The sequence below is a fragment of the Panthera leo genome, chromosome F2, assembly GCF_018350215.1.
Source record: "Panthera leo isolate Ple1 chromosome F2, P.leo_Ple1_pat1.1, whole genome shotgun sequence".
In the NCBI taxonomy this organism is placed as follows: Eukaryota; Metazoa; Chordata; class Mammalia; order Carnivora; family Felidae; genus Panthera; species Panthera leo.
This window is the reverse complement of record NC_056695.1, coordinates 24,962,706-24,978,804: the sequence shown is the minus strand read 5'-3', so window position 1 is coordinate 24,978,804 and position 16,099 is coordinate 24,962,706. Positions and strand designations below refer to the sequence as shown.

General features: G+C 37.6%; 1 non-coding gene across 1 annotated transcript; it reads right to left on the bottom strand.

Annotated features, from left to right (window-relative positions):
• Positions 1-13,760: 13,760 nt before the first annotated feature.
• LOC122211330 lies at positions 13,761-13,900 on the bottom strand. Its single transcript, XR_006198634.1, has one exon. It is a non-coding gene; the product is annotated as a U4 spliceosomal RNA (small nuclear RNA).
• Positions 13,901-16,099: the final 2,199 nt, after the last annotated feature.

Genomic DNA, 16,099 nt, shown 5'->3' with positions numbered 1-16,099 from the left:
GACCTCTGACAACATGGATCTTGATTGAACACATGCTCCACTTTGATATCTGTTTCCATGTTTACCTTTGTATCACTCTTCCCATGTGTTCTCACAGTTGGTGACTGAGTTACCAGGGATACTAAGGTAGCCCATTTCTAGGAGATAAAGAATTACTCTGACAGCTGACTTTGGCTATAGAAACTCCTAAAAGCCTAGGTTGAGCATTTTTTTTTTTTTTTTTTTTTTTTTTTGACAGCACAGCCATCTAGGATGCTTATACCCAACACTCCTTTCCTTTCTCCTTCATTCAGGGTCAGATTTACATTTCATTCTGATATCTCTCCTACCCTTCTCTGGATCTATCCCCATTCTCTTTCCTAGGCATTACCCCTTACAAATTAATTATGTGTTTATTTGCAACTTGGCATCTGTTTCTTGGAGAGCCTGAAGGAACACACTATTCATAGGGTGTAGGGTCCCACTATTGGTACTGGGGTGAGATTACTCTTTTATGCACAGGTGTCTAGATCAGGAAGAACTACATCCAGGCCTACTATAAAGACTATCACACATCACCCCCAACTTTAAAAACTGAGGCATCACCCAAAGAATATAGACTTTGAGCCTGATGCTCTGTTGGATGGGAATTTTGTTTTATTTCCCTTGGTTAGAGGGTGAGTATGTTTTGACTACATAAATGAGAATGAGTCAAATATTTGATTCTCAGATTATGGGTTGTGGTCATCATAAAAGCTTTTCACTAACTTTCTGAATCCAAGCTTCCAGGGATATGTTAGATAGCATTCCTGAGGCTTTTATAATTGTGTGGGACCAAGTAACCACATCTAGCTAGTGAGTTCTAAGTAAGTGATAGCAACTTGCATAAATTTAGGACAGGACATTTTATCGCCAGATATATTTTTCCCTCTAAAATGGTGGCGGCAGCATCCCTTCAGCCTGGGTTCTGAAGCAAGGACATCATAGAAGACAGCACCCAGGTGATACACACACACACACACACACACACACACACACGCACACACACACACACACACACACACACACACACACACACACACAGTATCCTGCATGGGCAAGATATAAACCTTTGGTATTTTAAGTTATAACAAGTTTATTATTTGAACATAATTCAGCCTAGAGTTTCTCCAACTAAGTGTGTGCCAGAATTACCTGGAAGATTTGTTAAAGCACAGATTTTGGGACCTCACCTTTTGAGTTTCTGACTTAGATCTGGGGTTGTACCAAGAATCTGCATTTCTAAGAGATTCCCAGGTGATGCTGATGCTGCTGCTCCAACGACCACACTTGAGAACCTATTCTAATCAATCCTGATCCTGATGTGTACAAGTATTAACCTTAACATTATTTTTCAGCCTATGTAACCATGAGCATGGAGCTGTTTAAGGACGAGCATAATGGGGGTCACTTTTCTGCGCAATGGAGATTCTATTCAACCTCTAAACAATTGGAAAATTGCTTTCCCCATCGATGGAAATGGGAGGTAATCCCATATGTACTCTACAGTGTGGGCAGTATACTGAGTCAGCAGTCAAGGCATATTCAGTGAAAGACAGAAGACTTTGGGACCATGCAAATATAAAAGAAAGCATTAGCAGTTGTTATTGGTCAGCATTCAGAGAACAGAATCTACTCTAGTCAGTTTAAGTGGGAACTGATTTAGTACACAGTACTGAATAGCTTATAAAAATGTTAAGAAGGATGAAGAAACAAATTACAGGCATGGTTTCTGTCCTGTTCACTACTGTATCTCTACTTTCTACAAGTGCCTCATACTTAATGCACATATTCGATTGAATAATGTCAGGAATTCATAACTTTTATCACAGCCTCTTATCACCCTGCTCATTATTGTGCCTCATTATCAGCAAATGTGTAGATTAAAGTTGGGTATAACTGAAAACTGTTTAACATGACATTATTTGATAGAAATTTTACGTATATTTACTCTTCATCTGTATGGTTATAGGTAAGATATGGACTCTGCTTAGTGTTCAGGTAAAATTTCTGAAGAGGTCACTCTAGAGATGCCATGGATCATTTTATAGAAGCAATCAATTCCTAGCTTTTAGGGAAGCCACCTTTCAGAGGGTCACCAAACAAGCCTTGTTTTAAATTTGGTGGGTTTTGCTGAATTGTATGTTTCAAATAAGTTAATTCCACCATATGCCTATTACACCTCAATAAACTTGATTCAAAAGGGAAAACACATACAAAGATCCTGAAAATTAGGTGGAAGTAAAGAACGAACCAAATACCGGAAAAAGAGATTTACTTACATCTAACAAAAATGGTATTTTAATGAATTGTTTTCTGTTGTGGAAACTGAGTCCGTGTAGCCTAATCCATTTCTACCTTCTGTACATCTTACTCATCATATGACTTCCATGTTTTTCTTACAGAAAAACAAAGTTGAATTGAAGCTTATATTCAGGAGTGAAACAACTACTTTTGTCGCGAATATTAATTTTTTTAAATGTAGCAACCAGGTAGTTGAAATCTGAATGATTTGGAAGGAGATAGTTAAAAGAAAGATCATTGTTATAAGGTCTTTTTTTAAGTAGCCTTAGAACACTAATATGGGAAAGCATACATTTTCTCAATCCTCTCTATTTATGTGAGTTAAACCCGTTCATACAAATGTCACATGCTACCAAACACTGTTCTTATATATAAGGCAGTATTCAGTACACATAATGTTAGCTCCTTCCATTCTCTGTTAACATCCGTAGAGCATAAATTGGTAATTGTGTGGTAACTATGCAATTAACTCATGACACCACTGTACCTTTTCATTAGCGTCACCAAGAGTGGTATTACCCTCTCAGTGACCTCAGAGTAAGTGATAACATCCTTAGCTGTTAAAGTAAAAAAAGAGAATTAGGAGAATTTAGTGTTGTGAAGGGTGATGGAGTGACAGCCTTGGAGACTGGAGCCCTTTTTATCTATCTCAGCACAAATAGTGAAAATGCAAACCTCTCTAAGCAGCCTCATTAGTACATCTCACCTCTTTTCTCTAAGAACAGAGGATTTCTTACTTATTCTTTTACTTGCTAAGACGACTTGCAGAGTTACCTATTGAGTTCACAATTTTTTTTTCATGAAGGTTAATGGCTGTGAGAGCCCTCCCAGTGGCTCTGGTTCATTTGTCCTGCTTCCAGACGGAAGCACTAACGAATACACTTGCTATGTCTGTTCTTAAAGCATGACTTTAGAAATCCTTATCATTAATTCTCATTTATTAAGTGTCTACTTGAGGTGTAAACAAAAACTACTAAACACTAAATTACCTTTACATTAAAAAAGAAAAAGAAAAAAAGGGGTGTCTGGCTGGCTCAGTAGGTAGAGCGTGTGACTGTTAATCTTAGGGTTGTGAACTTGAGCCCCATGTTGGGCACAAAGATTAGTTAAAAAATTACTTTTACAAAAAGTTCATTCAATGTTGGTCGGGCTTTTGCTTTTTAGGTTCATGTCCTTATCGAAAATCAAATTGAAAACCGATTACATATTCAATAGTGTAGCCTTTCTTGAACTATGGGACAATGGAGAAGGGAACTTATACTAGAGGGGGGTTGTATATCTTAGCGATTAAAAACAAGGGCTTAGGAATCAAATTCAGCTGGATTTGGGTCCAGATGTCCACATTACTGTTTAATGAGAGCATATAAAAAACCCCCAAAATATTAGGAAATGCTTCCCTGAGTTATTTGGATATGAAAGAGATTAGAGTGATCTAGGCATAGGGAAAAACATTCTAGAAAGAAAGACTGAGAAACTTGCACATGAAAAGGCCCTATCATGAGACAGAGAGAGCCTAGTATACCTATGAGTTCTAAATGTGTGTATGGTGTGTGTGTGTGTGTGTGTGTGTGTGTGTGTGTGTGTTGTATGAATGTGAAGAGGGGGAAGTGAGGAATGCAAAGTATAATCGAAGGATTTTAATAAAATATGCGCTTTTGAAAAATCACACCAATTGCAGTACAAATAACAGGGCGAGAATCTATGTGGATGATCAGTTAAAAGGCTATTGCAAGATTTCAGGCAAGAAATGAAAGCAGTTTTTACTGGGGTCTGGCAGTGGGGATAGAAAGATGGATACAGATTCAAGACCTATTTAGGAGACAAAGCTAATGGGACTTGGATATTGGGAAGTGGGGAGAGGGAATAGCATAGAGGTCTCCAAGGTTTTGGCTTGCAGGACTAGATAGTTTTTTATTCACATGGAGGATGCTAAAGAAAACCAGGTTTGTGTGAGAAGACCTGAGATTGATCAAGGTGACCTTCAGATGTCTAAGAGTAGATTATGAGTCCATAGCACCTGTGTCTACCCTCTGAGTAACTTGCGTCTACTTTTGTGTCTTCCCATATTTTCCACAGTGAAGCCAGAACCATTTTATAAAATCCCAAATTTGATTACCACACTTTTCCTCCTGCTTAAAACTCTTAAATTACTTCTCACTGCACTTAAGATTAAAAAAAAAAAAAAAGTTAACAATCTAAAAAGCCTGTCTGATCTGTTCTCTGCTTCTTGTGTGGGTATTAGATTATGGCACTCTTCCCCTTACTCATTAGACATCCTTTATATAGGGTTTCTTTTAGTTTCTTGAAAGGATTGTGATCTATAGCTGACATGGCTGAACAATCTTGGCTTATTGATCTTCTACCCATCCTTCAGGTATCAGCTCAAACTTCTTCAAGGAAATATTTTCTGCTCTATGTTCTCCTGGCCCTTCTGATTTTGTTTTATAGTGCTTATTATTGTTTGTAGATTTGTAACCGTGAGACTGTTAAACTTCAGAGTCTTTACAGAAGCTTATATTTGGGTTGGTAGGATATCACAGTTTATTTGGATGCTGTAGTAGGCAAAATATTGGTCCCCCAAAGACTTCTATGCCCTAACCTGGAAGCTGCGAACATGTTATTTTACATAGCAAAATGGACTGTGTAAATTAAGTCAGTTAAGGGCCTTGAGATGGGGAGATTATCTTGGATTGAATGGACCCTATCTAATCCCATGAGTCCTAAAAATGGATAACCTTTTCTGCTCAGAGAAAGAGGTGTGGTGACAGAAGCAGGTCCAAAGGATGCTACTTTGCTGATGGAGAAAAAGGGACACAAACCAGGAATGTAGGCAGCCTCTAGAGTCTGGAAAAGACAACAAAATAGATTCCCCTCTGGAGCTTCCTTAGAAGAATGTAGCCCTGGTGCACCTTAATTTGGACCCAGTGAGACCTGTGTTGGACTTGTAATCTACTGAATTATAAGAGAGTAAATGTGTGTTGCTTAAGCCAGGAAGTTTGTGGTAATTTGTTACAGTAGGAATAGAAAACTAATACAGGTGCAATTGTGAATTACATTTGCAGTACAACTAATTCCATGTATAGATCTGGTCCATAGGTTTCTAACTGAAAAATTACATTGTTTGATCATGATGCCAAATCTCATGAAAACATATTAGTTTAAATTATCAATACAAAAAAATTATCTTTAACCTTATCTTCTTAGTTGAATTCACAGTGGCATTCATAACAACATCAAATATTTCACTTCAGAAAAAATAAACTTTCAAAGCTCTCCGATTCTATAAATTGTATGAAGGAATTATGGTTATTAAAATTGGCTTATACAATGATTACCCATAGTTCCAATATAAAAGAGTTGAAATTGATTCAGAATAACATTTTTTTTAAATGTTTATTTTTTGAGAGAGAGAGAGAGACACACACAGAGTGCAAGCTGGGGAGAGGCAGAGAGAGGGAGACACAGAACCTGAAGCAGGCTCCAGGCTCTGAGCCATTAGCACAGAGCCAGACCCAGGGCTTGAACTCACTCACCATGAGATCATGAGCTGAGCTGAGGTCGGATGCTTAACTGACTGAGCCACCCAGGGACTGAGCCACCCAGGCGCTCCCAGATTTTTGATCCATAAGAAAAGTCATGCATCACAGTGTGATAGGTAAATGTACCTTCTGCAGCCACACTCGTTCAGTCTTTGTCTTCAACCATAATCTTTTTAACTTAACTGCTGCTTTTTGAAATAGTTGTTAATGCTTTTTTTTTTTAAAAAAATTGTTTTTTAACGTTTTATTTTATTTTTGAGACAGGGAGAGACAGCATGAATAGGGGAAGTCAGAGAGAGAGGGAGACACAGAATCCGAAACAGACACAGAATCTGAAACAGGCTGTGCTGACAGCTCAGAGCCCGACGCGGAGCTCGAACTCACGGACCGTGAGATCATGACCTGAGCCGAAGTCGGCCACTTAACCGACTGAGCCACCCAGGCGCCCCTGTTAATGCTTTTTGATCAGGTTTGTTTCTTCTGTTTTTTATGTGGTTAGTAATATCATTATACTCCCACCGTAGATGATAGGGTCAGCAAATATTTTAGACCAGTTATATATTTATCATCAATTGTCCTGAGAAACAAATTTCAGTACTAAATTTTTTGACAATTATGATTTTTTTGCTTTCTTGTTGCCAAAAGTGTTTATTGTAAAAGGAAACAGTTTATTTTATGACATATTTTATAACATTATTGTTCACCTTCTATTTCACATTTCATGTAGGCCTAATCTATAAGCCCCCTTGTTTCACACTGGCCGCAGTGACTTGTGCCCTATGGAACAACTGGCTGGAACATCAAGTGGCCACCAGGGAGAGGAGGGGACAAAAAAGTGAACTGATGGCCCCACCATCACTAAGACCAGAAGAATTTATTGTTCTTAGCCATTTGTGTCCATCTGTGTGTCATGCAGAAGTTATACTCAAATCTCCCTGGGCCTCTGTCCCTCAACTATCCTTTAACCAGATTCCTGTGACTCTATTTAGGTTGAATTTCTGAGGAAACTTTGTCCTTTGTCTTCTTCAAAACTGAGAAATTTTGTCACAAAACACCACTTCACTAATATCCATTTCCTCCCACAAAGCATTTCCACTCCCGACGCAAACAGGCCTCTCAACGCTCCTCTTGCCTACAGTCCTTACAGGCCTGGGCATGTCTGCTTTCACATTTGAAGAGCTTAGGGCCTTGCTCTGGAACTGCTGCTGTCTGCTTTTCTTCAGCTCTCTGTGTTCCTAAATAATTTCCCACAATAATGGAAACTCACAAAAGACAAAGTTTAAAACCTAAAGTAACTGCCGCTGATTATCTGTTTTCTTGAAACAAATTTGCTTTGCAAATGTATTAGATGTGACTCTCAGTCCACAAAACCAGTTGTACTGGAAATGGAAATTTATATTTTGATAGCAAACAATGTGTTTTTAAGTTTCCAGTCTCTGTGAGAGAAAATGAGCCTTAGTCAACTCCAGGTGATCTTAGTTAATTCAGGATCCTTCCTCAATCCTTCACCTTCACCTCATCAAAATTCTCAGTAGCTTTCTTAACACCAAACGCTGAACAGTAAAGAGTACCTAGTATCCATCTGTCCCTGCTGGCTTCTCCTAAGTTGCCTGTGGTCCCCGAAAATTCTTGGTCCTTGACCTACCAGCTGTTGTGTCACTGTTCCTGGGTCCTGACTGCATGCTTTCTCTAGAATCACTTCTCTTGGCTACTTCCACACTTCTCTCAGGGGCACAAGGTCCATTTGGATCTCACTCTGGGCCATGCCCCTCTAAGGCTGCCTCAGACTCATATATGCATAGATACACGACCTTTTCTTCTGCCTGTACTCCCTACTGACCAAGGGAAATTCTGGGCTTCAAATCTTCCTGAAGGGAATCAGATATGGCCAGTCAATACACCCCACCCAAAAAACTTGTGGTCTAAGTGGTGCAAAGAGAAATAAGCCACTACCAGGGGCCATGCTTGGGCCTCAAGAAGAACCATACTTCTAAGTCAGAAATCGGGCTAAACTTTACTAGCCTGCATTACAATAAAAACAGCTGCTAACTATCTGTGAGTCTTTATGTATTAGGAAATTAAATGTTTTCTGTGCTGGAATTCAAGAATAAGGCCAACTGTGTTCTTTTGTCACTGTCATATTGTTTTGTGATCTTGTTCCTCTGTATTTGGAAACAAAAATGTTATCTTTTTCTTAACTGATTTGAGTTTTTACAGAAGTGATTTACAGACTGAAGAATTATGTGACCTGAATTTGTTTGTTTTTATTTTTTAATTAAATAATTTTTTTAATGTTTATTTATTTTGAGAGAGAGAGAGACAGACAAAGCACGAGCAGGGGAGGGGCAGAGAGAGAGGGAGACACAGAATCTGAAGCAGGCTCCAGGCTCTGAGCTGTCAGCACAGAGCCCAACGCAGGGCTTAAACCCATGAACTGTGAGATCATGACCTGAGCTGAAGTTGGAAGCTCAACTGACTGAGCCACCCAGGTGCCTCAATTTTTTAATTTGTAAATGTTTACTTATTTCTGAGAGAGACAGAGAGAGATAAAAGAGAGAGAGAGAGAGAGAGAGAGAGAGAATATAAGTAGGGGAAGGGGAGAAAGAGAGAGACAGAATCTGAATCAGGCTCTGGGCTGTGAGCTGTTAACACAGAGGCTGACATGGGGCTCGACCTCGGGAACCATGAGATCATGACCTGAGCCGAAGTCGGGTGCTTAACCAACTGAGCCACCCAGGAGCCCCTGTTTGTTTGTTTTTAAGGTTTCTTTGTTTTTGATAATTTCTACACTCAACATGGGGCTCAAACTTATGACCCTAAAATCAAGAGTTGCATGTTCTTCCAACTGAGCCAGCCAGGTGCCCCTGTTTGTTTGTTTTTAAGGTTTCTTTGTTTTTGATAATTTCTACACTCAACATGGGGCTCAAACTTATGACCCTAAAATCAAGAGTTGCATGTTCTTCCAACTGAGCCAGCCAGGTGCCCCATGTGACCCAAATTTGAAATCATGAGGTGTAGAAGAGAGCGATGCATGGTAGTTAGTGAGAAATGGATTTGCTTGATTTAGTTATGCCATGTTGGAAGTGTATCCAGTGTATTAGCAAGGCCACAGACGTAGGGTATAGCTGTCATGAATACAGAAAACCTATGTCTCCATCTTCCTCTTAGTAAGGGCAGACCAGTTAAAACCACATTACATAGGGCTAGTACCTGGGTTCTAGTCTCCGCTATGTACTGCTGCTCTAATATTGGCTCTCTAGTAATGGCTCTCCTGCCTTATAACTTTCATGGGCTCTGGTAATAAGTTTAATTGAGAAAAGGACCCTAACACAGATGCTTTCTCAGGGAAATAGATATATTCTTTGTTCTATTTCAGGTAATACAGGCAAGGTAGACTTTGGTCATTTTTTGAAAGAATTCTTTTATTTTCAATTATTTATATGCTGTCATTTTCTCCAAAGAATTGAAGATGAACTCCAGAAGGATCTAAATTATTGTTCCAGCCTGAATGGTGTAAGAAGAGAAATATCTGGTCCCCCTATATTGAAGATATATTTACAGAAGCCAGCAGAGTTTCCCATCTTTCCTCTCCTGATTATACACTTCTAGTGGCATAAATTCACCTGTCTATTAAGGAGCCAGGGTTATGACATTAATCCTCTTCTTTTCCAGATCTCTCAGAGGATGGTAAAGATCTGGCATCTGTAACAGTAAATATAAGAACGCATGTTTTGCAGGCATTATGCTTTTTTTCCCAAACTACTTTCAAAGTAGTAACAAAACACATCCTATTGAAAGTTCCTGACATTTATTCTGACTCCTTACTATTCACAAATATTAGCTGAAAGACTGTATGTTCAGAACTATGATCAGTACTATACAGACTTAAAGAGAAGCAGAAGGCATGCTGTTTTCTTAGAAAAATATAGAACCTAATTGAGACAGCTAAGACATATTTGTAAAAAGTTTTTTAAATGTTTATTTATTTCTGAGACAGAGAGAGACAGAGCATGAGTAGAGGAGGGGCAGAGAGAGAGGGAGACACAGAATCCGAAGCAGGCTCCAGGCTCAGAGCTGTCAGCATACAGCCCGACACGGGGCTCGAACTCACAAACCTTGAGATCATGACCTGAGCTGAAGTCAGTCGTTCAACTGACTGAGCCACCCCGACAGCTAAGACATATTTGTGAGAAGTGACTAAGGGAGATAAACATCCCATTATTCTGTGATTTCAAATTAATGATCAAATTTCTACTTCGGAGCAGTACAAAAACAAATAAGCAGAGTAGGATCAGTCAAAGGAGAGGCTAGTAAAGGCTAGAATTCCACAGATCACTAAGATTATGAAGGAAGGGTTATAAGTTATGCCTAGAATTACACATAAGACTTGGGGAGACAGCGAAAATTATTCCAGCTCTACAACCAACATAAATATATTTTCCTATGCTCTACCACTGATTGATATGAATCTTAAACTGTTTGAATTCAACATTTTTACACCATCCTGTAAACATTCTATCATTCTCTGATTTTCTTTCTTGGGGCACCTGGGTGGTTCAGTCGGCAAAGTGTCTGTTTTTGGCTCAGGTCATGATCTTGTGGCTCGTGGTTCAAACCCCGCATTGGGCTCTGTGCTGACAGCTTGGCGCCTGGAGCCTGCTTCAGATTCTGTCTCTGTCTCTGTCTCTGTCTCTGTCTCTCCCCCACTCATGCTTTGTTTCTCTCTCAAAAATAAATATACCTCACCAATGTTAAAAAAAACGGTATAAAAAACAAGATCATTTCAATTCAGTCCAAATATAATTGCAAAACAAAACAAAATTTCTTATAAGTATCTTTTAAAACTATAGCATTAATCAATAAACTTAGGCCATACATATTTCCTATGATCTCTCTCTTCAGAAGAGAAATAGGAAAAATAAGCCACTAAAGGATAAGCTGTAGTTCCTGCTTTCTAAGAGTTTGTTGTTATTTCCATCTGCCAAGAAATCCTCCTCTTTTCTGGGTAATATCAGAACATCCCCACACGTAACTCCCACACACACATACAGACATTGGGGCCTACTTCACAGAACCCTACGTGTTCTGATAGGTGACGATGGTTTGCCAGTCAGAGTACTCTACCCTAGCCTATCCCATTCTCCAGCTGAAGACAGGAACATAACTCAGGCTGGGCTAATGAGAGTTTTGTATCCGCTTGGTCATAGTGTGCGAGAGGTGGGGAAGTGATCCAAATTGGGACAATCCGAGTCTTTCCTTAAATTTCTACAGTAGATGGAAAATAGCTCTTTCCTTTAGAATCATAAACTGGTTAAGATATAAACCCAGACAAGTTACCTACTACTCTGGAATACCTGAGTCAAAAATATATAGAGTCTACACCAGTGATGGTGGTTGCGGGTGGAGAAAGCTGGAGGAAAAATAAGAGAGAGTGCTAATGCTATTTGAATTCCAAGCTCCAGCCTGTGTTACTGAAATACGCTCTACCCCTGTCTTTCTATGGTTTAGTTATGGAGAGCCAATACATTTACTTTTATATTTAAGCTTTTTGAGTTGGGTTTCTGTCACTTGCAACCAGAAGTTTCATAATACCGAATTCAAGAGGTGTGAAAGGATTATAGAATACGAGAATAATACATAACAAAATTCTATAATGAAAATTCAATAAAAGTTCATATGAATAAGGGATATGTGTGGGACAGAACCATAAAAGAAGGTATCATGCAGTACTAAATCCTGTTAAGAATTTTGAATAGAAGATTTTAATGGTAAAATGAAACAGAAGTCTCTTTTTTTTAATGAAAGAGAATTCTGTACTTATGTAAGTACACAAGCAAAGAAATGGAGGCAGAAAGACTGTTTAAAATACACATACACATTTCAACTATATACATAACCTTTGGCTGAGAAGTTAGTTCATTTTATCAAATTACCTGAAAATTCATTAATATAAGTCTAATGTGGGACAGTAAGTCTTTGAAAAGACATTAAGGCTTTTAGAAGGTTATTGGTCACTGTACTATGGCATATATTAATGTGGTTATTTTAATTCCTCTTAAAATACAATTGAAGGAATGGGTGTTTTGATGAAGTGTCAAGAAGCCAAGAGAAACCGTGACAGTCTTGAGGAAGAAAAAGGAAGGAGAACTTGCCCTAATAATTATCAATACTTATCCTAAAGCTACATTGAGACATTGAGACACTGAAAATATTTGTGCAGCCATAGAAAGATAAGCAGACAACTTGGAATTATGCATTGATTTAAGCATATGTATTCTTTTTAAATTTTTAATAAATAGAATTCTCTAAATTTTTATTTTACCTCATTTAAACTTGGATCTACATGATGTTGTGTCTAATATGGAATGCAGATAAATGGCATTCCTCTTAGCATGTACAGCTGTGAGAAACCCTTGCTTCTATAGCAAGAACAATAAAACACAGACAAAATTAACAACAACAACAACAACAACAACAACAACAACAACAACAACGTCCCACGCAACTAGTAAAGAACATTGAATATAAGGAAAGTGAATTCAATGAATTGAATTCCAGACAAAATAAGCTCTCCATATGAAAGCAGAGAGCCATGGTGTCAGCTTCCATTACTGGAAGTGGGCATCTAGTCTAGATAGGAATGGACAGAGGAAGGCCCTGTCATTAAAAGAGAGCAGGATGAGAAGGAATCATCTAGGTCTTAGAAAAAAGGATGGGCCGGAAAGACAAAACAGAATCTGAAAAACCCCCAAATACAAAACAAATAGCACTAACAATTGTCCCCTGCCTCCTCCAATGTAAACGTAAATTTCATCCCTCACAAAAAAAAAAAAACAGAAAAGAGAAAGGAAGGAAGGAAGGAAGGAAGGAAGGAAGGAAGGAAGGAAGAAAAAAGAAAAAAAAGAAAAAAAAGTGGCTTTGGAAAAAACCAGAATGAAATAACAGAACCACATTCAGTCATGGGTTGTTACATGTGTACCCAAGCCAAGGCTTATTTTATTCTGCTTTTTTCCAAAGCCACTTGGTTCAAAAATATCTGAAACTGCAGTCCAGCCTCAAATAATAATATGATTGGGGTCCCTGGGTGGCTTACTTGGTTAAGTGACCGACTTGATTTTGGCTCAGGTTATGATCTTGCAATCGTGAGATGGAGCCCCACATAGGGCCCCTGCTGAGTGTGGAGCCTGCTTGGGATTTCCTCCCTCCCTCTCTCTCTGCTCCTCCCCCACTTGCTTTCTCTCTCTCTCTCTCTCTCTGTCTGTCTTGCTCTCTCAAAATAAATAAATAAATAAGCTTTAAAATAATGATAATAATAATAACAATAATAATATGATCAAAATGGTAGCAACATGAAAGGTTGGATATTACTCTTATCATGGGCAAAGTCAATTGAATTTAAAGGTATAACCCAACCCCCATTCAACTCAATTTTAGGATGTATCTAAATAATTAGCCCTTCACCCTAAATGTCAGGCAGAGAAAAATGCTTGAATTTTCTGAGAAATACATAAAACTAAATAAAAGAAAATTGTATCTTAATCTCCACTGTTCTATACACAATGCCTAGTAACAAAAGTAACAAAAGAGTAAAGAAGCACAAAAATGTGACTTATAAACATGAAAACAATCCCTATTTCACAATGAAAAAAATATTACCAATATTACCCTACTCTTAGACATTTTTCAATAAGAGATATTTATTAAGCAGTAGCATGGGCATTTAGATTAGGAATATCTACTCCAGAATCTTCGCTCTCACCCATTTTTTTTTTAAAAAGCACACACCACACACAAAAACAAATGCAACCCGTGTTTATCAGGATAGTAATAAGGGCATAAACCTTTTGATATACATCATTTATATCAACATTTTGGACAAAAATCTTCCTTTTTTCCCAGTCTCCCTAGAGACTATCAAAAATTGCCAATGTGTACTATATTTCAAGTCATCATCGTGGGGTATTGGGAAAAGCTTTCAATTAGCAATAATCACGCCTCAGTAAACCTCATTGGCTACGATACTGCCACTCCGCAAAGCTTGGACAAAAATCTTAGGTAGGTGTAGGAAACAAATCTGAAAAAAACCCAAATACAAAACAATATGATTCATATATATGAATCATATATATGATTTCAGTTCTTCCCACACATATTTGCTTATTTTTTTTGTATCTTCAGAATTTGATACTTCTAAAGAAGAAATCTCAAGAGAAATTAAAAATATTTTGAACTATTTAAAAGTGAAAACACAGATTACCAACATTTGTGTGATGCAGTAAAAGCAGTGCTTAGAGAGAACTTTATAGCATTTAATGAATATATTAGAAAAATAGATTTAAAGTCATAATCTAACTCTCCATCTCTGAAGCTAGAATAATAGGGGAATGTTAAATTCACAGTAAGTAGAAGAAAATGAATTATAAGAATTAGAGTAGAAATCAATGAAATTAAAAACAGGAAATCAATAGAGAAAATGAGTAAAAACAAAAGCTTATTCATTGAAAAGATCAATTAAATTGATAACCCCCTAACCAGATTAAGAAGAAAGAGGACATAGATATCGATATCAATATTAATGAAAGAGAAGACATCACCATAGATCCTGTGGATATGAAAAAAATAATAAAGGAATATTATGAATAACTCTATGCCCACAAATTTGTTAACCTAGATGAATGGAACATTTCCCTGAAAAACACAATCTGCCAAAACTGACAAAGGAAATAGACAATTTGAATAGGTCTATACCTATTAAAGGAATTGAATCAATAATTAAAACAGAAAGCATCAGGTCCTGATGTGTTCACTGGTGAATTCTACCACATATTTAAGGAAGAAATTATACAATTTTTCTATATTCTATTTCATAAGATAGAAGCAGAAGAAATACATCCTAACTCATTCTCTGAGGCAAGTATTGCCCTAAAACCAAAACTGGACAAAGACATTACAAGAAGAGAAAACTACAGACCCAATGTCTCTCATGAACATAGGTGCAAAATCCTCAACAAAATATTAGTAAATTCAACGCATTAACGCAAAAAATAATTATACACCATGACCAAGTAGGATTTATTCAAGGTATGCAAGGTTGGTTCAACATGAAAAAATCAATAAATGTGGGGGCACCCGGGTGGCTCAGTAGGTTAAGCATCTGACTTTGGCTCAGGTCATGATCTCATGGTTCATGGGTTTGAGCCCTGTGTTGGGACATGTGCTGACAGTTCAGAGCCTGCAGCCTGCTTTGGATTCTGTGTCTTCCTCTCTCTCCCCTCTCCCCTGTTAATGCTCTGTCTCTCTTTGTCTCTCAAAAATAAATAAACATTGAAAAAAATTTTTTTAAAAAGATCAGTAAATGTAATCCATCACATCAACAAAATAAATAAATCCTATGATCATATCAACAGATGCAGAAAATGCATCTGACAAAATCCAATAGCCATTCATATTAAATACTGTCAGCAAAGTAGAATAGCAGGAGGCTTCCTCAACTTAATAAAGAATATATACAAAAACCCTACAGCTAACATCATACTTAATGTTGAGAAAATAAAAGTTTCCTGGTATGATCAAGAACAAGACAAGGAAGTCCCTTTATACCACTCCTTTCTAACACTGCAGTGTAAGTGTTAGATAATGCAATAAGACAAAAAGGGAAATAAAAGGTATGTATATTGGGAAGAAAGACATAAATCTATTTTTGTTTACAGGTAACGTCATCATTTATGTAGAAAATCCTAAGGAATTAACAATAACAACAATAATAACAAACTCCAAGAACTAATAAGTATAGCAAAGTTACAGGTAACAAGGTTAATATACAAAAGTCAATCATTTTCATATATTCCAGCAATGAAGAAGTGAGATTTAAAATCAAAATATGGTTGGGCGCCTGGGTGGCTCAGTCAGTTAAGCGTCCAGCTTTGGCTCAAGTCATGATTGCGGTTTGTGGGTTCAAGCCCTGCGTCAGGCTCTGTGCTGACAGCTAGCTCAGAGCCTGGAGCCTGTCTTTGGATTCTGTGTCTCCCTCTCTCTCTCTGTTCCTCCCATTCTCTGTCTCTGTCTCTGTCTCTGTCTCTCTCTTTCAAAAATAAGTAAAACATTAAAAAAAATTTTTAATTTTAAATCAAAATATGGTGCTATTCACATTAGAACCTAAAAAAAAAAAAAAAAAAAAAAAAAAGAAATGCTTAGGTATTAACCTAACAGAACATGGACAAGATCAATATGAGGAAAAC